Raw genomic sequence first — 22,259 nt, 5'->3', positions numbered from 1 at the left:
GAATAGTGGGATTAAATGTTTTCTGCCATCAGAATTACCCTTCAAATGGTAGGAGATTCTGGGCAAGCCTGCAGTAGCCACAGTGCACTCTTCTCTGAGGATTACATGGCTATCTGGAAGAGGACTTATTCCTGTCTTTGTTACAAGTCACCGCACACGCTGACACTAACGGGGCATGGGGCTTCCCCTTGGCATGTGTGTGGCAGGCAGCCAGGGCTGTTTGGCCAGCATGATGGATGGCTGCTGGGTGTGGCTGCTGCAGTGTGGGGAAGTTTGCTGAGGGAATACATTGATGGCTGTAGATGTTGAGAAATGTAGTTCTGTTTTTGCCCTCCATACTGCATTAAATGATCTCCCATCTGAATGCGATTTTCCTGGAAACTCTCATGCAGTTGCCATGGAAAAGAATTTGTCCCCCACCTTTCATTCCTACCTAAAAGAAAGCTTGCCACATCTTTAATGCCAGCAGAAAAAGTTTCACCAGCATGGCTTTCAAACTTTCTTGCAGATTCATCATCCATCTAAAGGAACAGAGAGGTACCTTGTAGTGGTGGGATGGTGGGGTGTGGAGGAGATATTACTATACAGTCCTACCTTGGTATCCGAAGGGAATTGGTTCCACGACCCCCCACAGACACTGAAACCACAGATGTTCAAGTCTCTGATAAAAATGGAATAGTATTTGAATACAACCTATGCGCATCTTCTTAAAAATTTAAAATAGGCCCTAGATTACTTATACTACCTAATAAAATGTAAATGTCATGTTAACAGTTGCCATATTGTATTCTTTATTTGCGTTATTTTTTAATTGCTGTTTTGTTATTTATTTTTTTTCTTAATATTTTCAATCAGCAGTTGGTTGAATCTGCAGACGTGGATCCCCCAGATACGGAGAGTTGACTGTAGGGGCGAGGGAGAAGCCATCCTGCCTCCAAGTACAACCGTGATTCCTACCCAATGTGGGGAGACATATGCCTACAGGACAAGGCCTCCACGCTGGTTATGCTAAGTCAGGGAGTGGATAGGGCTGACATCCAGCCAGGTCAGCTGCCAAGGTCTGTGTTCAAGTTCAAGGGTGACAACCTCCCCACCTTGACCCCAAGAACGAACTACTTTCTCTTGCACAAAAGCAATTAGACTGCCAAGCCATGCACCTATAGGGTTGCCTCTGTTCCCAAAGGGTGATTTTACTCTAATTGGTATGAAGTTACTGTGTATACTGGCAGGCACCCTGGAACTGAGTGAGTTTTCTAATTGCTCATTTTTAATCTGTGCTTCATGAAAATCAGCCAGCTACTGATACTGATGGGAGTACATTAGGCATTCTGAAGCAGGAAAAAGCAAAGAAAGCTGAGAACCACCAAATTAGAGGTTGGGAGAAGATCTGCACTACAGAGTGTGAGATGCTTTCTTGTCCATTATCTTTTGCTCACAGTATCCCAGCTCAGATGTCAAGGCTGGGCAAGGCGGGTAGTTGGGACAACATGAAGCCTCGCTCATTAAGTGAAATTTCATCCTAAGGGATAATAAAAACAAACCAATAAAAAATAAACAACAACAAATGGAGAATGAATAGATAGATATACAATTTGGAAAGCTAAAGCATAAATCAACCATGAAGTTGCTAGTTATAAATGATTTAGGATAAAATGCTGTTATTAATAGCTAATATATATCAAGCTCTTACAATGAGATATTTACTCTGTTAAGAGTTTTCAATTGCCTTATTTCATTTAAGTTCTCCCAATGATACTATTTCAGGTTAGATGTAATTAATTCTCCTTCCTATTTTATAGAGAAACAAACTGAGGTCCGCAATGGCATGAGTTTGCCTAGACTTGCAGAGCTAATAGGGACTTGAGCCAAGATTCAAATCTAGGCAGTCTGAACTCCAAAACCACACTCTGGAACATGCAGACACATTTCTATGTTGGAAAACAAAAGATCTTAAGATAATTTTGCTTCTTTTAGCTGATAGAAAACTGACCCTTTGAGGAGTATACTATTTAAATCATGCAAATCTGATTAGTAAACCCACGTGGGTATCACTTGTGAAGAGAAACGCAAACTGGGACTAGAGAAAGGAAATAAGTCAGGGAGCTGTTAAGAGCAGGATAGATACTAGCAGAATTGGAAACTAAGGGAATTGGCAAAGTCACTGTAGCACAACCAATAGCTATTATTTTTTAAAATGCATGCAAGGGTAGAATTCCCTCAAGCTTAGAAAACAGTAAATTTAATACTCAGCTCAGAAAATGGGACCAGGGATGGCTGTCCTCACTACAAACAGTTGAAATGCAATGTTGGAATGCTGTTTTCTATTGTCTTGGGGGGATGTCTTTGGGCAAAAGTTACTCCCTGATAGATGGTAAATGGGTCAGACATTGACCCAGTCTAATTTTATTCTTCTCTGATTTCTGGTGGACAGATTTTAAAACTGACAGAGAATTCATGGTAGATGTTTACCTCTTATAACTCCAGCCTTTTCACTGTGCAAATATTTTTGAATGCCTACTCTATACCCTAGTCTGTACATACTCTTCAGCATCCCATCCTCTACCTAGAGAGACTATTTCATTCAACATCTATTGAATGGTGATTTTGGGCCAAACACACTGTTAGGGACCATGCCATATATTGTTTCTAATCTTCCCAATACACCTGAAGGCCAGGCCTTATTATTTTAGTTACTTAGATGAGTAATATGAAGCTCAGAGATGTGAAATAACTAGTTTAACACCACACAGCTGGTAAGTGATAAAGATGAGTCAATCTGGGTGGTGGGGCTCAAATGTTCATTCTTGCTATTGTTTTCTATTGGGATTAAGACAATAAATTAGAAGAACGAGAAAAAGTTGTTTTAGGAGTTCAGGGGCAAGTAAAATTCTTACCAGATTAGGGATAAAAAGCAGAGAATGTAAGACCAGAAAAACTTCCTGGAAGAAATGCATGTATGGCAAACCCCAGAGGATAATGGGATTTAAACATGAAATAGAAAACAAGATTCTGTAGAGGTAGTGTGAGCATAGGTACAGGGTCCGAAAAGCACAAAACATGGACTTTACTGCATCAAGTTCAGTTACGGGAAAGAACATTGGGACATAAGGTAAGAAACAAGTTAATAAAACAAATACTGAAATCATAGGACATAGAATAAACTTGGATGATAGCAAGAGGGGAAAAGGTGAGAAATATTCAACAGTTGCAGAGAGAAAAAATACTGGAAAATAGTTGGCAACAAACTACATGTGGGAACAAGGTGAAAGAAATGCTTATGAGTAACTGGGGATTTAAGGCTTGAATAATGGTGTCATTAATAGAAAAAAACAGGAAGGGAAAGAAAAATAAGATGATAGACTTAGTATTAGACCAAGTAAATCTGAAGCCAGTGAAACAAACGAAGGAGATGTCCAAAGTGAACTGACTTGAAAAGTCAAAGTTAGAGAAGGGTATAGTCTTCCAAGCCTGCAGTTGAGTAAGACACATTACTTAAAGGAAAGAGTAAAGAGAGATAAGATGGAAATAAAGGAGGAAGATTAGCTAGGAAAGAGCATCTGGGAAAGATGTGGGCAGATAAGTGAAAAGAGAACCAAGAAAACATAGAAACGTCAACATAAAGCCTTTTTCAAAAAAGAAGAGATGGTGTTGAAGCACTCAAAGCTACAGAAAACTCAAGACAAATGAGCACCCAGAATACAGAAGTTGGCTCTGTTCCTTGGAGGTTGTTGGTATATACTTTGAGGAAATGGTTTGGGACCAGGAAGGAAGAAGGTGCCACATTGAAAATGGTTTGGGATCATTGTGGGGAGATAGTAAAAACAGTAAATGTAGTCTCTTTGTTCAAGGAGTTTTAGGAAAGGTAGAAGATAAGCTTGTTCAGGATCTTAGAGTCAAGAAAAGCAGTTTTTTGCTTGTTTGTTTTTAAGTAAGAGGACAGATTTATTTGCTGTGAAAGAAAAATATTTAGTTTGGAAGGGGGAATGGAAAGGGATCAGAAAGAGGAAGATAATTGATAGATCATCAATCTGGAGAAAGAGGTAGAAGAGTTGGAATCCACATCAAAGGCAGAGGAGCTGACTGTAAGGAAGATTGGGAGATAATTCCTTCTTTTAGACAGAAAAGAAGGAGAAGGAAATGGATGAAGATACAAAAAAAAATGTAGTGGAAGAGAGGAAGGAATTGGAAAGTCCCATGTTACAGGTTCATTTATTTCATTTAAGAAAGAAACTAAGTAATCTACAGAGTGTAGTTGGCAGAAGGTCAGGTCAGCAGTGGAGGCTTTATTAGGACCTGAAAACCCACAGGTGTGGGAATCAAACAGACATGAAATATAAAGTTTTTTTGAGTTCTGTGTAAGTTACCATCTCAGCCCCAGAGTTAACATGAAGAAAACGGGAATAACACTACCTAAAAGGTTGAGGTTTGAATATATGCAATCACATCAAATTCTTAGCACAATAGGTGTTATAAAGAGTACTCTTTTCCTACTTGCCATTCCTTGAGTGGAGCAGGGAACACTGGGATTGAATGCAGGGAAGGATATAGTAGGCAAGTGATTAGAGATGAACCCTAGGAGTACTGATAAGTGGTAAGGGCCCAGCTGAGAAGCAATAGAAGTTCAAGTGTGGAAGAAGAGCATGTGTGATGGGAAAATACAGCTGGCCTGTCATCCCTATGCTGATAGTTTTGGAAGAGAATTGGAAAATGTGAGTAGCAGTATTTCCCCAAGAATGAGAACTAAGTGACTAATAAAGAAAGAAGGGGGCTGGGCGTGGTGGCTCACACCTGTAATCCCAGCACTTTGGGAGGCAGGCAGATCACGAGGTCAGGTGGTTGAGACCATCCTGGCTAACACGGTGAAACCCTGTCTCTACTGAAAATACAAAAAATTAGCCCGGCGTGGTGGCGGGCGCCTGTAGTCCCAGCTACTCTGGAGGCTGAAGCAGGAGAATGGCGTAAACCCAGGAGGCGGAGCTTGCAGTGAGCTGAGATCACGCCACTGCACTCCAGCCTGGGCGACTGAGTGAGACTCTAACTCAAAAAAAAAAAAAAAAAAGAAAAGAAAAAGAAAAAGAAAGAAAGAAAGAAGGGAAAGGACAAAAAAAAAAAAAAAAAAGAGGAAAAAGGGACGCATACAAGACCATTGTTGATATAATCAACCATGGGATCCAAGATGGATGAAGGAGGTGGGAACAAAAAAAAAGAAAACTTTTTATAAGCCCAATAATAGGGATGAGTTGGGAGACCAGGAAGCATGCCAGGGAACAGAGCATTAGCAAAGCCAAGGACTAAGAGAAGGCAAAGAAGGAAGTGAGGGAGGACAAGAGATCAAAGGTGGCAGAGAGGAGGAGTTTTATGTTCAGAATCACAGTGATGCAGAAGCTGTAGGTAAGGCAAGGTCTGGGATGGCCGCTGAAATAGAGGCAGAAGAATACAGGAACTGCTATATCAGGATGCAATATCCCCAGAAACAACGGCAGAGAAGAATAGGCAAGAAGATGGCCAGTGTCCTGCCACTGAGAAACAGCCCTGGACCACCACATATGGAGGTAGCGAGAGTGGAAAGGGAGAGAACCATGAGGGTTGTGGACAGAAGCCAAGATGGGATTAATGGTATCTCTGCAGCATAAGAAAGTGACCCGGAAGTGCAAGGGATGCCCTGGTTCGTCCTCTGCACTCCGCAGGTGGCAGGGAGATGACACACAAAGGAGTAGCTTCCCCCTCCATCCCCTGTTGAAGGTTAGGAGGAGATGGTACCTCAGGGGAAAGCCAGGCTTCAGTTTTATAGTGACAAGGTGAAACAAACATCCAAGAAGCTGAGAAGGGAAGTTTATTCAAAATTGTACAGAAAGGGCTAGGCGCAGTGGCTCACGCCTGTAATCCCAGCACTTTGGGAGGCATAGGCGGGAGGATCACGAGGTCAGGAGATCGAGACCACCCTGGCTAACACGGTGAAACCCCGTGTCTACTAAAAATACAAAAAAATTAGCTGGGCATGGTAGCACGTGCCTGTAATCTCAGTTGCCCAGGAGGCTGAGGCAGGAGAATCGCTTGAACGTAGGAGGCGGAGGTTGCAGTGAGCCAACATCACACCATTACACTCCAACCTGAGCGACAGAGCAAGACTCTGTCTCAAAAACAAAACAAAACAAAAAATTGTACAGAAAGATAAACAGACTTACTTCTGAGAAATGTGGGAAAACTAGGGAATTGTCAAGTTGACAACTAAGTTGTTTTCAACTAATTTTTTGATGAGACCTAGAGCAAATTCCTTAACTTACCTGTGCCTCTAGAAAGTAGAAATAATGAAGAGACCTCATATCATCATTTTGAGCATAAAATCAGTTAAAAAAAGAAAGCCTTTAGAATAGGGCCTGGTATGGAGTCGGCGCTTGGTACATTACTGTTAGGAGTAATATTGGGATGGGGTGTCTGGAGCCATTTGCATAAACCCCCTTCATCCCTTCTCTCTGCTGCGTTCTCCATCTCGAATGTATCCTGTTGTCCCCGGGACATGCTCTTTGGATGGCTCCTTACATTCCCACTGGCATCGCCCAGGCCCAAGGCCCCTTTCTTGTGGACTGGATTCCTGCTCAGTTGGTCTCCTTGCTTCCATTTCTCTCCCCATTCCCTGCTTCCAACCCCTTTTGTACCCACCTGCCAGGCATGACCCTGCCTAAGGACACACACACTGGGGCCCTGCTTCCCATAAGCTCCATCATCTTTGTGGATCCCAGGCCCTCCATAGATTGACATCAATCTCACTACCCACCTGTATTTCACAACTCCCCAACATGGGCTTTCAGTGCAGCCACATCCCAGGCCTCCATGTGAACCCTGTTTGTTCCAGTTTCCGTGCCCTCACCTGTGCTATTTCACTACCTTCCCAGGCCTCCATGTGTACCCTGTTTGCTCCAGTTTCCATGCCCTGACCTGTGCTATTCCACTACCTTCTTTTCTTCCCGCAAATGAATTCTACCTCTCATTTCAGATCATCCCCACTTCCCACCTCCTATCTTCTGCTCATCTCTGACTATGCCAACCAACAGATTTTCCCATCAATCCTTTTTTGTGCATATTATATACATTTCCTAGCCAGCAGTAATCTCTTATAGGGTCAGGACCATGTCTTACTTTTTCTTCTTTTTAATTCCCCACAGAATGTATGCCAGTGTTGAATGCATAGTTGTCAATCAGTGGTTGTCAGCAATTGGCTTTAGTGTTCACCATATGAGCTCCTAAATATCTTCTATAGTCTAGGGAGCTCAGTGAAAATGATATGAACTGCATAGAAATGTGTTTCAAAAATATCCCCCCTTCCATTCTTGGAGGTCTTGCAAAGTGACAGAAATTCCATTATTATGGGTTTATCCTTTGGGTCTTGAATATTTTTCCATCTTCTAATACTTCTAAGAGAGTGAAAATGTCCCCAAGGCAGGGAGAATGTCTTACTGCAAAACAGAGTGATACTTTGCATGGAGATTGAGATGGCTGACAGGGAGGAAGACTAGGGAAGATGGCTTAGAGCATGGCCTTTTGATATAGGAGATCTATCTGAGGAGAAAGGATGCAAGAACAGCAGGAGATGGGTAATAGAAAAAATAAAAGGAAGCACACAAAAGGCAAAGTGTATGGAATAAACTCACCTTATTGACACAAAGATAGTGCTTCCATGTCCAGACAACCTTTTAAGGTCTTTCTGCTCTGTGACTGCACAGTCACTGAGCTTCTCTCTTTGTCTACAAGCTGCTTTTTGTTTTGTTTTGTTTTGTTTTGTTTTGAGCCAAACTGTTTTCATAGATAATGTCATAATACATCCTAAGTAATTTGAAGCAAGGTGCAAATCACTAGTCAACTGTGAAATCATCAGAGCATGAGCAATGGAACAGGAACAACACCAGGATATTGGTTTCATTTGTAGTTAAGACACCAACAAGGCTAAACACCAATTTCTTCCCACTGACTTAAATCAATAGCTTCTTTCTCTCTTTCTTTTTTTTTTAATTGAATAGAAGTATGGAGGAAATATCCTCTTAACATGTTCAATACTTCCTCAGCACAAGTACTTTTGAAAGGGGTCCTGCATCTAATTTTGTTAGTTGATGTGGATCCTGCATTTAATTATGTTCTGACACTGGCCATTAGTCCTTATTCAAATTCAATGCAGCGGCAGACATATTCATTACCGACAAAAGACATTTATACTCTAGTGGGAGGAAAACATAAAATTTGCCATCTAAAGAGTAAAGGTCTATCCAGAAAGTAAAAAGAGAGAACCTGGACTCTGCTTTCTGACATATAGCCACCTTACCCGCATCATGGTAGACGCTTGGAAATCAGATTGCCATTTCTAGACATTTCTTGAATAGTAGCATACGATCTTAATGTCACAGAAACTTTAATTTCAGTAAGAACTTCACGCAAATTAGAATGCAGTCTGCTGTTCTCAGAGGACACCCTCTCCTTCGCCACTACACACTCAGGAAGAAACAGAGTACCTGGCACTTGGTAGCAGAAAATGAACATTTGTGGACCGAATAAACAAAGTTCTACTTTTCACATTTTTTACCATGCCTACACCAAGTTGAATCAATAAATATTTGATTTATTCTTCTGCTGCAAAATTCATTAACCACATGGCTGCACCTTCCTAAAAGATTATATACTGTGGCCAGTTTCTTCACAATAAAATATAAAGAAAAGGAGATCTGGAATAAGAGAGAGAGGAGAGACAGAGAATATTTGGAATGAGAGAGAGAGAGAAAAAATAACCTCCTGAATCCCAATTTTCTCATTTGTAAAATGGGGAGTGCAATGTTTCCCCTGGAGAGGTAGGAAAGATGAACTGAGATAATGTATGCATTGCACCTGTCTAACACAGACAGAGCTGTGCCCCAACCTCACTCTCCACCTTGCCCAGCTCCCCTTCAGGAATATGGTTTGAGTGGCCAAATGCTGGTTTCTCATTTTCATGTTAAAAGTCAAAAACTATTCTAAAGTTATGACGTATCATGGTAGATACATCTTCTTAAAAACAAAATAAAAAAATACTGTTTATACTTTAAATATCCCAGAAAAGTAGGCTTCATTCTTCTTTTAAAGGCACTTCATTCTAAGGTGTTTAGAAATTTCCACCAGCTGACCTTCAGGCAGAGATTTGAGCACAAGTAATTTATTTGGAGGATAATGCAAACAAATATATTTGAAGGACAAAGCAGTTACCACTGTGGACAGCTGGGGCTAAAGTCCACTGGGAAACTTTGGGAAATGGTATAGAACACACACTTCGGAGTTATCTTGTCTGAGGAGCAAAGGAGGTGGGTACTTATCCACCAGTTCCATCACTCATGGATCTAGGGCAGCTGGGATGTAGTGGGTGTTAATTCTTTGGCATTCTAGATTTGCCTGGTCTTCAGCAGAGCAGGTTCCAGCAGCCAGAGAATACCTTCATAGAGCAACACACTTTCTCCTGAGTGGATGTCAGGCTGCATGGACGTGGTGAGTGCAGACAGGAGGACCATAGGCAGGACAGCAACAATATCTGCGGCAATGCCCAACTTCAGCACCCACTGCATTTACAATAAATAGCTGCAAATTATGATTGCATCTATAAAGACTTGCTGGGCCTCTAAGGAATGTTCCTCCTCAGGAGTTAAAAAAAAAATCAATTTTTATAGGCTCTAGGGAAACCTTAAAAGAGTCTTTAAGAGCTTCTCTAGCCATGAAATATCCTCTTTCAGAGGACAAAAATAATTTTGGAGGGCTGCTTACAGAGTAGCAACTGTCACATAATGAGTTTAAATAAATAAAATTCACTTTGTAATTATAATACAGTCTTTTTTCTTCTTAGTATCTCTCCAAGCCCTTGTTTTAAAGGTTTTCACAGGAAGTATGCCAGAGAGAAATCAGACTGGAATTGTCATGATATAGAAAACAATAGAGGGAAGGAATAGCAAAGAATGATGAGACCACTGGTTCCAGTGACATGCCCATAGGCCATATCACAGTGTGAGGAGCTTGATAATTCTGGGCATTTTGTTAGATTCTGATCCAGTTCATAAAAATGCCACCGTTCACTTGTCAGACTCGAAGTGAATCACACCATCCTGTGTTCTTTTACCGACCTTTGCCCCATACCAACAGCTGTGTGCAGGTGGGATTGTCAACATAGTACTTGAATAAATGAGTGAATTAATTACTTTAATTGAATGAATTAATATATCCTCAGGGCTAAAATAATTTGGAAGTCTGCCTAATCTGTATATTATAACAATGCCAGGCAATGAGCTAAATAGTTCAAAGCATTTATGGTTATGGAATGAATGAATATGAATGGACGAATGAATGAAAGAATAAGCACACAAATGCGTTGACCTGTGCAGAATGCCCAGCCGTCACTTTTTCTGAGCAATAAAGTCTTGGCTCAAACTTAAAGTAGCTCCCCGCCACCACTGTCACTCCGTAATGTCCTTCTCTATTACATAACTCTGTTTCATCTCCTTTACAGTACACAGAACTTAACAAAATTATGTCACTTACTTAGTTTCCCTTCACTAGGGTGAAAACTCTGCGGCAGCTGGAGCCATGTGTTACTTGCTCATCACTGTGTCCACGGAGCTGAGGACCCTGTCTGATACATTAAGTATGGGCTCAGTAAATATGGATGGTATGAATAAGAGCTGTGGCCATGGAAGTCACCTTCCTTCACAGGGTACGAAAGAAGAGATGCCAGCAAAGGTAAGGTGGGCACATGGGAGCACTTGTGGGTACAGTGGTGGAGGTTAGATCTTCACGCAAGGTCTTTGGATGTTGATGAAATGACCGTCACTCTTGTGGATCCCCAGCCACATGTCTACCCCTTCCTCCCCGACCTGCAGGTGTGCCCTGTTTTCTCATGCCTCACAAGCTTAGAGAAGAATTGAAGCTCATCACCCCGCCTGATTGTAGACTATGGACAGCCCTGAGCCAGCGCTCCCCTCAAGGAATCTAGGAAATGTGTATTCATCTGTTTTAAAGTAATGAGGAGAAAATTCTGCCTACTCTGCAAAATCCATCCTGGGATTGCCAAGCATTTGTCTCATAGCCTGGGCCAGAACCTTGCTGAAGCCAGGACACTGGAAAGCTCTCAACATGGACAGAGCTGTGCCCCAACCTCACTCTCCACCTTGCCCGGCTCCCCTTCAGGAATATGACTTGAGTGGCTAAATGCTGGTTTTTCATTTTCATGTTAAGAGTCAAAAACTATTCTAAAGTTATGATGTATCATGGTAGATACATCTTTTTAAAAACAAAATAAAAACATAGCATTTGTACTTTAAATATCCCAGAAAAGTAGGCCTCATTCTTCTTATAAGGTGTTTAGAAATTACACCTTCATTCTAAGGGGTTTAGAAATTCCTACATACAAATGTGGCAAATCTCATTCACCTTAGTTATATTTATTTATAACTCTACCTATGTAGAGTATTAAAAAAGTGATGTAACCTCCAAAAAATAGGGAGAGTATCAAGTAAAGAAAAAGATACAAGCTAGCTTTCACTGGTGAATATGCTGAGGGTAGAAAGAGAGTCAAAAAATCAAATCAGGTCTCCCTCCATGGGAGGTAAGTGCCTCATAGGAATGTCAGTCCTACCCAGTGTTTATGGCCCATTTACCAGGAGCCATTCACAGTTCAAGGCATTGGAGATACAAGGATGACTAAGACATGTATCCTAACCTCAAAAAGCCCAAGCGAAAAATAGACTTTTCAGGCAGAGCAATAATGAAGGTAGAAACAAAGCTGATCTAGAGACAGAGCAATTAATTTCCAGGGATGGCTAAGAAGGTGCTATATTAAGATGAAGTTCTGAAAGACAATTACCATCTGAACAGGTACATAAGGGTTAGATGATGTGATTATGCTTAATTTTTTCAGTACAGTCAGAGTGGGATAAAGCTAAAGCAAGAGTTTTAGAAGGGACTGGGAGATTCCAGGAATGGTTAACATACAAATTAAACATTTCACTAGAATTTTTTTTCTCTAAAGATATTTCAAAAATCAGTGAGGAAGAAGGTTGGCTAGTTCATAGGGCAAGTGACTTAAATTATTAGGGAAATGAATTTCTATAAACAATGATATTGGACAGACAGAGCAAAGTCATCCACATACTTTTCTCCATATCCCCACTCCCTCCCATTTCTGAGTAAATGGTCTCAGGGAATGACTTGTCTTTTGTGAAAAGAACAGCCAGTTAGACGGGCCAAGTATGGTGGCTCATGCCTGTAATCCCAGCACGTTGGGAGGCTGAAGCAGGAGGATCATTTGAGCCCAGGAGCTCAAAACTAGCCTGGGCAACACAGGGAGAACCCCATCTCTACCAAAAAATTAAAAATTAGCCAGGCATGGTGGTGCATGCGGATTGCTTGAGTCTGGGAGCTCAAGGTTGCAGTGAGTCGTGATTGTGCCACTACACTCCAGCTTGGGTGACATGGTGAGACCTTGTTTCTGGAAAAAAACAAACAAACAAAAACTACAAGCTATGTGAGATGGCTGCACCATGAGTGAGTATCAGCTGATGGGTAGCAAACGTCCTTCATCGAATGGCTAAAATCATAGAAGGGACCAAGATACTTCAATCATCAATTTGTCTTGAGAGAAAAACAGAGGTTTTCCTCAAGCTGTAGGATCAAGAACAAGGTGCTTAACAGCAGGGTAAGTTTGGAATAAAATATTCAGTAAATGTAACCTGTTTTTAAATGTGCTTATTTTAAAATAAACTTTATATTTTACAGTAGTTTTTAAAGTTTTTTGTTTGTTTTTTGAGATGGAGTCTTACTCTGTTGCCCAGGCTGGAGTGCAGTGGCGCAATCATGGCTCACTGCAACCTCTGCCTCCCGGGTTCACATGATTCTCCTGCTTCAGCTTCTCAAGTAGCTGAGATTATAGGACTGCACCATCACACCCAGCTAATTTTGTATTTTTGGTAGAGAGGGGGTTGCGCCATGTTTGCCAGGCTGGTCTTGAACTCCTGACCTCAAGTGATCTGCCCACCTCAGCCTCCCAAAATGCTGGGATTACAGGTGTGAGCCACCACACCTGGCCTAAAAGTATATTTTAACTGACTTCTTAGATTAATCCTTTGTTATATCTAGAAATTGTTAGTCATCTCCATTATCCTTTGCTGGAGTCAAGTGGTCCACATAGTCTAAGTCAGGTAAGGCAAATGTTTGGCTCTTCCCACCCATTACTTCCTCCTTCTCTGGCAAACATCACTAATTGATAACAGTACTCTTTGCTCTGAACCCAAATGAGCTCTCGGAATCCTTTTCAACACACCTCTTCAGGCGATCATTCCTCCTATTGGCACTGACATATGGAATGTAGTATACTGGCAATCTCTAGTTATGCCAAAGCTTCCCAACCCATTAACCATGCTCTCCTAGGGGAGCACTGGGTTAGTTCAAGAGTTTTGAGAATCCCTATGTATAACAAGACTAGCTTTTATCATGAATAGCATGTTTCATGCATACATCTGTTACTACTTTACAAATGTATACATTAGTTGTAGTTAATAAAATGCAAATAACTTTTTAAACGTTACCAAATTTCATAGTTGCCTTTTTATTACTATAGAATATTGGCTTGTGAATTTGATATTAGGGGAAAAATACCTTTTATTGGATAAGTTTAAGAACCTCTGGTTGTCAGTCATAATCAGCATGGTCTATTAATGTCAACCACATGAGAACTTGTCCAAGTGGCAATTATAGCACCCACAAGGCAGACATCAATCTCTTTGTATAAATGCAGAGTTGTGACACAAATATATTACAAAGGGGAAGTTTATTCATTCAGTAAATACTGCTCTCCTTTTTTTTTTTTTTTTTTTAACCAAATCTGAAGCTAAATCAAAAGCACTAGGCTTTCAAATCAACAAATAAACCAAGGTGTCAACAAACCAAAATATCACTTGCATATTTAAGAATACTCAGTTATAATATCGATTTGCCTCTTTGTCCAAATATAATATTAATAGAATTTGCCTTTCTTATCTTTCAAGAATTTTTTAGAATTATAAAAGCAAGAAGTCATGACGTGCTTTGGAAAGTAAACATGTTATACAAATGTAAGGGGCTCTCATCACTTTTAATTACATGTTATTTGCAATTAATTTATAGTAAAAAAATCAGTTTGAAATATATTCCTTAGGTTACATCAGTTTCTGGTGGTCTCTACTTTACAGACAAGAGCAAACACAATGAAAGCACACATTATTACTAGCTATCCCAACGGCACAGGCAAAATATCTATGAATGTGTACACCGTCCATGTGAAAGTCATGCCTTCACATTTCACAAGCATTCTCCCCAGTTATTTTCCTAGAGTAAATTTTCACTTCATGTAAATGGTTTCTAAGGGGAAACTTTGTAGAATAGTCCCAAAATTGGCAAGAAGGGAATTCTATCTGGAAACTAGATTTCATGTAGCTCTTAACAGACATATCATTTTCACCTAGCGGGACTCCAACATGATTTGGGTGGAATCTATAATTTCACTTTGTTCATAAAGGAAAAAAAAAATACCACCAGTTGAGAGTATGTTTAATAAAAGATGTAAATGAGGCTAATTGACCTAATACTAAAGAAAAAAATCTTATTTTTACACAGTAAGTTTACACAAAGAAGTCTACAGCTTGGTTGTTTTTACATAGAAAAGGCTGCATTTACACCTTGAATGCATAAACAAAATGTATAGTAATTCAGGAAGAATCCTAAGGTTGCTATTTAAAGCCACCAAGTTTCTGGGTGGCTTGTCATGTGGCAAAGTAACTGCAAGAGTTCATTTTATTCAATATTTTCTGAGGACCAACTGAGTGCAAGTGCTAGAATGTTGACAATGAGGAGTTTTGCAAAACAACTAATAATGAGAATAATTAATATTACATTTAAGTTTCATGAAATGATCATACAATTTGTCTAAAGTAGGTATTGTTATCCTTGTATTAAAATAAACCAAAGGGCTAAAGGAGAGTTAACTAACTTGTCCACTGTACTCCAGCTTGTATGTAAAGACCCATTCTAAATACTTCTATGTCCTTGTTAAGTGCTTATTAATGACACAGACCAGTTTCTTGCCTTCCTGGAGAGGACAGTCTAGTAGGGAAGAAAAATGTAACATATAACCCTAATATTAAACAGAATGTGTTAAGACTCAGATAAACATAGTTTATTGACACATACAGTAGGGAGAATTTATTTCTGGCAGGGGTAGAAAGAGACAACTTCAATCAAATAGCTAGACAATGTTACTTTAACACATTCTCCTAAAGTAAATGAATACTTTCGTAAAATAAATAAATATCCAAGGAGAGCATCCTTGGAACACTTTTAACATGAATTCTTACCAAAAACTATGATATACAGCCAGGCATGGTGGCATGTGCCTGTAGTCCCAGCTACTCTGGAGGCTGAGGTGGGAGGCTCACTTGAGCCCAGGAGTCTAAGATTGCAGTGAGCTATGGTCATGCTCATAGCTCACTGCAATCCAGCCAGGGCAACACAGTAAGACTAAATACACACACACACACACACACACAAACACACACACACACACACACACACACATATATATATATATATACGGAGGGAGAGATAATTAAAGGGAAACTATTTATAATGAAGAAAAGTGGACTCGCTCATCTCCACATCTACCCTCACTTCTCCATCACACTTAGGTTTTCTCTAGAGTGTGCAGAACTCATTCTGAAAATTGTTGATTTCACAGAAAAGATCACCAATCATACACAAATGTCTATGAGGCCATAGGAACTTGATAGAAAACCCTTCTTTTCAGGGCTGTATCAGTCAGGTCAAGAAAGGCAAACAGAAACCACCACAGTTATTTTAAAAGAAAATGTAATAGAAGGAATTGGTTACATGGGTTTTGAAGGACTGAAAGGCATAAAGGGAGCCTTGAGCTAACAGGCAGTCAAAGCAGGAAGCAGCTACCACCCTAAGGGCTGGTGGAACAAAGGGAAGAAGTTTTGATCATTGCAACCTAGAGGAGTGTCCCCCACACAGTAGAAACCCAGACCATTGTGGAAGGAGCACTGTTCAGTTGGCATTGGAGGCTCTAGAACTTGAAAGAGCTCCCTACGGAGCTGGGACCAAGACCTCTGTGGAAAGGGTGCTGCCTGCTGGTGCTAATATTTCTGAGGAGAAGCTCAAGCCTGGTTCTCAGGTGCTACAGGGGTTGGAGGGTGGAAGCTGGAACCAGGTGGAAGCTGGAACCAACTGCCATTGCCAGGGTGAAGGATGTTGCCAAGCAGTCCTGGTGGAGACAGGAAGTAAACAGGAAATACTAGAAACACCGCAAAGAGATGTGTCATCTGCACCTCCTTCTCCTGAAAAGTTTCTGGGGTCTTGTTTTATCCATTTTGACATCACTCTTGGGTTCAAACGGGAGTAGAATGGCTTCAAGTAACTATAAACCTTCGTTCTCCTGGGTTCAGTTTCAGCAGAAACAATAGTGGTGTCTTTTTCCAGGAGCTACCCAAAACATCACTCTAGCGGAATGAATGTGCCCATCTCTGAATCAATCTCTGTAGCTAGAAGTGTAGAATCAACCAGTTGACCAGATTTCTGTCATAGGCATGTTCCTGGATCTGTTACTATGGCCAGTTTTGGGTCACAAACTACATCTTTGTGGCTAGAGATAGAAACTCATAAGAACCACTTGGACTGAGGGTGGAGAAGGGTGGACCCCCAAAGAAAATTTGGTGCAATAATGTGAAGAAAGGAAAAAGACAAGGCCAAACGCTGAGAAATGGAAACAAATATCTACCACAAGGATTGTCCTTGTATCCTAATCATAATCTCAGTTCTCAGTATTCCCATTAGCCCTCAGGAGAGAAAAGCTGTTTAGAAAAAGAGCAAGAAGTCTTTTGAACTCAGAAGACCCCTACTAACTTCATACTTCACTTCCTATTCCCCCCGCCCAGCTTCTTCCATCATTCTTAGAAACTTAGCAGGCAGCCGTAATTCTTTAGTCAGTTCAAAAAATCAAGACTGAAACCTTCTTGGATAATTATTAGTTAATGATCAGGATGGAGAGCATTTAGCTTCCTGGAAAGATCAAGGAAGCTTCTATAAAAGGACAGTAGGGGGGAAAAGGCTGCCATTAATACGGCAGGTATTAAGAAGCTGCTTCAGATGTTAAATAGGCAGTAGAGAGTTCTGCTAAATTTCTTCACCTTGGATAATTACATCCTAACACCAAATGAGCATCTATCACACTTCAGTACTCTAATGGGGAGAGTGGGGAGGGGGCAGGAGATAGGAGAGACTTGGGCAAATAGCAGCAATAATGCATAGATAGTAATGAAGAAGAGGCTGCAGCTAAAAGAGATTTTATTCTCTCTACAAATTTTTATCATTGAAAAATGTTTAAAAAGGCAAATTTCCTAGCTTTAAATATTAGTAACATTTCTGAGATATTATGCCCTCAAGAAATGTTTCCATTCTGATTTCCTCAGACCTCCAAGTGGCCTTCTGATAATATTTCAACTTCCATCCTTTCAATCAAACAGACACTGGCAGCTCTAGAAACTCCCTGAAATGTCTGTATCAGGCTCACAACTGCAACTTTCACTTGTCCTTCAAAATGCCAAGTGGACCTTGGATGTCTGCCGAAAGCCTAAGAACTCTCCACTGCTCACACAGTATGCACCACTGAGGGGTTAAAATTATAAAGTCCAGGTGCAGGTGAAGGGGTACTTCTCTGCATTTGCCCAATGCTGTCCTCCTCCATCCATCCCGGCCCAAATCTGCCAGGTCCAGAAGAGCCATTGTATACAATGAGACAGAAACTCCGCGAATACCCATGGAACTTGGGAAGAACTAAACGAATGTCACCAATGACAATCTCAGGTCAAACTGAGTGGACACCTACTGAATAAATGGCACAATCTTTTTTTAAAACAAAACAAAACAAAGAAACAAAACAAAAACAAAAAACAGTTCATTGCCTTTATCTGTCCCAAAGAATCTTATAATCTTTATAAGCTTAGGGCTGTTCTCTGATTCAGTGCTAAATTTGTCAATAAGAATATTGGTATTGAACTCCAGCTTTTCAATTCTAAACCCATGTTTTTATCACTGATGATGATGATTATATTTCAGCAGCTTCATGAAAGCAAAGTTAACTTCCCTGGGGAATCCAAATATCGTCCTGAGTTTGACCATAAAAATGAGGCTGTGATCTCACTATTACAGGGAACTTCCTATGGAGAAAAAGGTGGAGTCCATTTCCTTTTTATGAGTTGGTTCCTATGTGATTTGTGTGAGTGGAGCAGTCATCCATGATCTGCAAGGCAATGGTATACGAAAATACGTGCATGCCTTATTATCCAAAACCTCTTTGGAAATGCTCAGAACAGTTTGAAACCAGGCACTATATAGCATAATTCACATTTATAGCCCAAATTTCCTTTTACTGGAGGAAATAATTAGAAAAATGTAACTGGAAATTGGGGGTTTAGAAAAACAGAACTAAATAATACCTACAATGTACTATGAAAGGGTTCCTTATGAATCAGATGTGGCCTTAGGTACTTAGACTTGTTTTTTTTTTGTTTGTTTTTGTTTGTTTGTTTGTTTTGTTTTCATTTAAGGTGCAGAAAGAACAATCTGTTAGGTTACATTATGTTATCTCCATTTTATGGATGAAGGGAAACCAGTTTATGGAGATGAAATCATTAGAGCAAGAGATAAGATGCGAGTCCCAGTCTAAGCAACTCTAAAAGATTGAATCATTGTAGGACACCAGGCATCTCCTAGGGACCTAAGATTTAGTTAAGCTCCAACTAGAGCATTATGTCTTCAAATAGGTAAATAACTCAGAGCATTAGCCATAAGACAGGGAAGTAACTAAAGAGGGAGATTTACACAACTAAAAGCAGAGGAATTTGGTAACAAATTCTGCCAACAACATGAAAAGAGTCGAGTTATATTCTGACTTGCAGTCATTATAGACAGTACTGGAGTAAAGCTCAGATAAAACTGCATTTCCAAGAAGTGAATGAGTCTCGTTCTCTGGGCAGGCAAATCCAGTTGCCTTATATTTCCACCTGGGATATTTCGGTTACTCTGTAACTCTTGGACCCAATCACATGAAATAAACTGGTAACATTGTGAGATTATGCCTGATTATGCATCTAACTCTCAGAAAGAATAAGGAGATGATGGCCAATTTGGTATGGTCAATTTGAACAGCGAAGGTTTTATGGACTTCCAGATCTATCATTACACAATTTTAGCTCCTCAAAATAGAAACATCTAAGATGCAGAATTGTCAAGGCAGGAAATCCTTATCAAATTCTAAATCTTCTAATAATGTCAAAAGTTAACAGAATAATTTGAGCACTAGAATTTCAGAATATATACAGTAAATACAAGACAACCATAATAATTTTAGTTAATTCTTACATCCAGCTCAAGGGATATTCAAAAGTCAAATGCTTTTTTTTTTTTTTTTTTTTTTTTAAAAAAAAAAAGGAAGAAAGGAAAGAAAAATGAATAGCATTCCCTTTTCATAGCTTCAATCTTTGCAGGTGCTAGCCTGTCTGGGCCAAGATCACACAAAATGAAGTGAGGTGAGGTCAACTGCCCATAAAAAGTGAGACCTGAAAATAAAATGATAAAGCCCACGAAGGGACAGCCAAACTTCACTTTCACCAGCTCAGAAGATCGCAGCCCTGGCTGGACGTTAGAATATGCCGGGAGACAATACAAATCCTATGTCTAGGTCACAACAAGGAACAATTACACTGTACCTCAGAATTTTGAGGGGTAAGACCCAGGCATTGATATTTTTTAAGCTCTCCAGATGATTCCAAAGGGAAGCTGAGATTGAAAACTACTGTTCTAGGGAAAATGAGGGAAAGAGAAGCCAATGTCACAACTTCCCCTGCAGCTGCTTCTAGGTTGCATGAAAGCCAGCTGAATTTGGCAGTGAGAATTAACAGCCTTTCCTGAAGACTCAATTCACACCAGAAGCACTTAATTCTATATACCAGGTGCAAAGACCATCTCCTTGCCTTCAGGGAGCTTGTGTGCAGCTGCATGGTGTGATTCCTAATCATAAATAATTGTGCCTGAATGCAGTGTGGGCAGTCACTCTTGTCTATCCAAATAGCAAACAGCAAAGGGACTACAAGGAAGAATCATTAATGGGTGTGACGATCAGCAGAAGAGAACTCCAGACTGCTTGCATGGAAGAGATAGCATCTGGGGAAAGATTCTTCCAGGGGAAGGAACTGTGTATGCAAAGGCCCAGAGAAACTGAAGCAAAGGACATGTTTTAGGAAGAGTCAGTCATTCTAGAGGCTGGGGCACGGATGATGTCGGGAGAGTTGGTCAGGTAGTTCAAAGAGATTCTTTTCTCTTTCAGGCACTCAAACAGTTCTGTGACTACTAGTATTCGCCTTTAGGGTTCCAGTTGTCCCAAGAATTACTGTCAGGACACCACAATTCTCATTAACATGCAGAGTTCCTTAAAAGCCCACTTTAGCAGAGAGGTCCTGCTGCAAGAAACTTGATGAGGTCAACAGAGTTATCCCTCAGGCTTGTCTAGGTCTCTATTAAGCTTATAAAAAAGAGATTTCACAAAGGAGAAACCTCATTTTTATTTTATAGATTTATGAAGACAGCCAGTCTGACTGGAGAAAATGTCAATCAATTCCCATCTTTAAAAAATGAGCTGAAATGAGAGGTCCGTCAGCATCTAGAAAGTTGTAATCCATGTAGGAAAGCTGAGCACAGAGGTTACAATAGAGAGAAAAATGGATAATGGAAGTGAATCTGCCATAAAAACTTCAGTAATTAATTCTTCTTCAAAATCATCAAATTTCACAACTATAATTTCACAGTCTTCCCATTATGAAAAGACTCCGACAGGCCTGACAGTTATTTGCTCAAAGCCATATGATATTTCACAAGCAGAATGCTTAAATATAAAAACCATCAGTATGTTGGGTAAGGATTGCATTGTAGGTTTTATAGTAAGTGTAGTAACCCAAGGGTATATACATAAATCACACATCTAAAGGGCCCTGACGTTTTCACTTATTACTTGTTGAATGTTCTGCGTTGCTCAGATGCAAGAGACACTTGTATTCCTGCCTCTGATGACCTATATCCAATAAAACAGTGACAACTCATTAATCAGTCTCTAAAGTAACTGGATAACCTGCCACTAACTGGAATTTCCATGAAATCAGATGACACAGAGGTAGGACCAATATGCACACTCATTATCTAAATCATGGCTGATATAGTTGGTTAAAAAGGAGTGCTAAGTCTTCCACTGTTTTTCTGTGAAATGGGCTCATTGGTGACTGGAGAGATACTTCTCTACTGCCTGCAAGCACAGTGTCTTTGAAGATTCACAGGAAGAAGGTCTCCAAACATTGGTAGGATGTAATTCTTGCTGTTGGCTAAGTGGGTGAAATCTGAAGTTGGGATGCCTTGGTCCAATCACTGTTCTGGCGCTTGTGGTCTCTGTGTGACCGTAAGCCAGCTTTCCTCATCAATGAGAGTAAATGCTTATCATACAGATGGTTTTGGACAGTAAAGGGGTTAATACACACCAAACATCTAACACAGTGCAAGGCAAAGGGCACAATGTAGTGCTTAATAAGTATCCACCATCACTGCTAATTAATCAACTCCTCTCCAAGCTAGGTCACCTCCACAGTTCAAAGTGTATCTTTTGCAGTGCTGGAAACTTGGCCTGGAATGTTAGGCTGTGTCTCATGAAATTGGAGAAGGAAACCTTAAGAATATGTATCATAAATATGTGTGATGGGTAAATGAGACCTAAACAGAAAGAAGACCTTCATATCAATTCATCAAGTTTCCTAACTCAGAAACACCTAGACAAATGTTGCAGTCCTGAAACTAAGTTGTATAATAAGTGTCTGTGTGTGTGTCTGTGTGTGTGTGTGTGTGTGTGTGTGTGTTTGAATATGTCGAATGAGAGGGATATAGCATTTGTTAGGGGAACATGAGAGGGGAAGGCTGCGTTAGGGCAGGATGTAAGGCAGGGAAAGAAAGATTCTGATAATTTGAAAAGAATAGTGCAGCAAGATGCTTATAACCTATAGCAAAGAATGATTTAAAAACTGCTAATAATGCTCTGTTCTTATTAAAGATACAGCTGAACAAACACACAATAGTTAAAGCACACAAAAATGATTCAAAGGCTTTGGTCATAACTG

The 22,259-nt window shown here is 40.2% G+C and overlaps 1 protein-coding gene across 6 annotated transcripts in view; it reads right to left on the bottom strand.

Moving 5' to 3' along the window:
* MACROD2 (MACRO domain containing 2) overlaps positions 1–22,259 on the bottom strand; it is a 2,143,045-nt gene that overhangs the window by 593,531 nt on the left and 1,527,255 nt on the right. The gene's annotated exons all lie outside the window — the stretch shown is intronic.

Source organism: Theropithecus gelada, chromosome 10, assembly GCF_003255815.1.
Source record: "Theropithecus gelada isolate Dixy chromosome 10, Tgel_1.0, whole genome shotgun sequence".
Lineage (NCBI taxonomy): Eukaryota > Metazoa > Chordata > Mammalia > Primates > Cercopithecidae > Theropithecus > Theropithecus gelada.
This window is presented reverse-complemented; position numbering and strand designations above follow the sequence as displayed.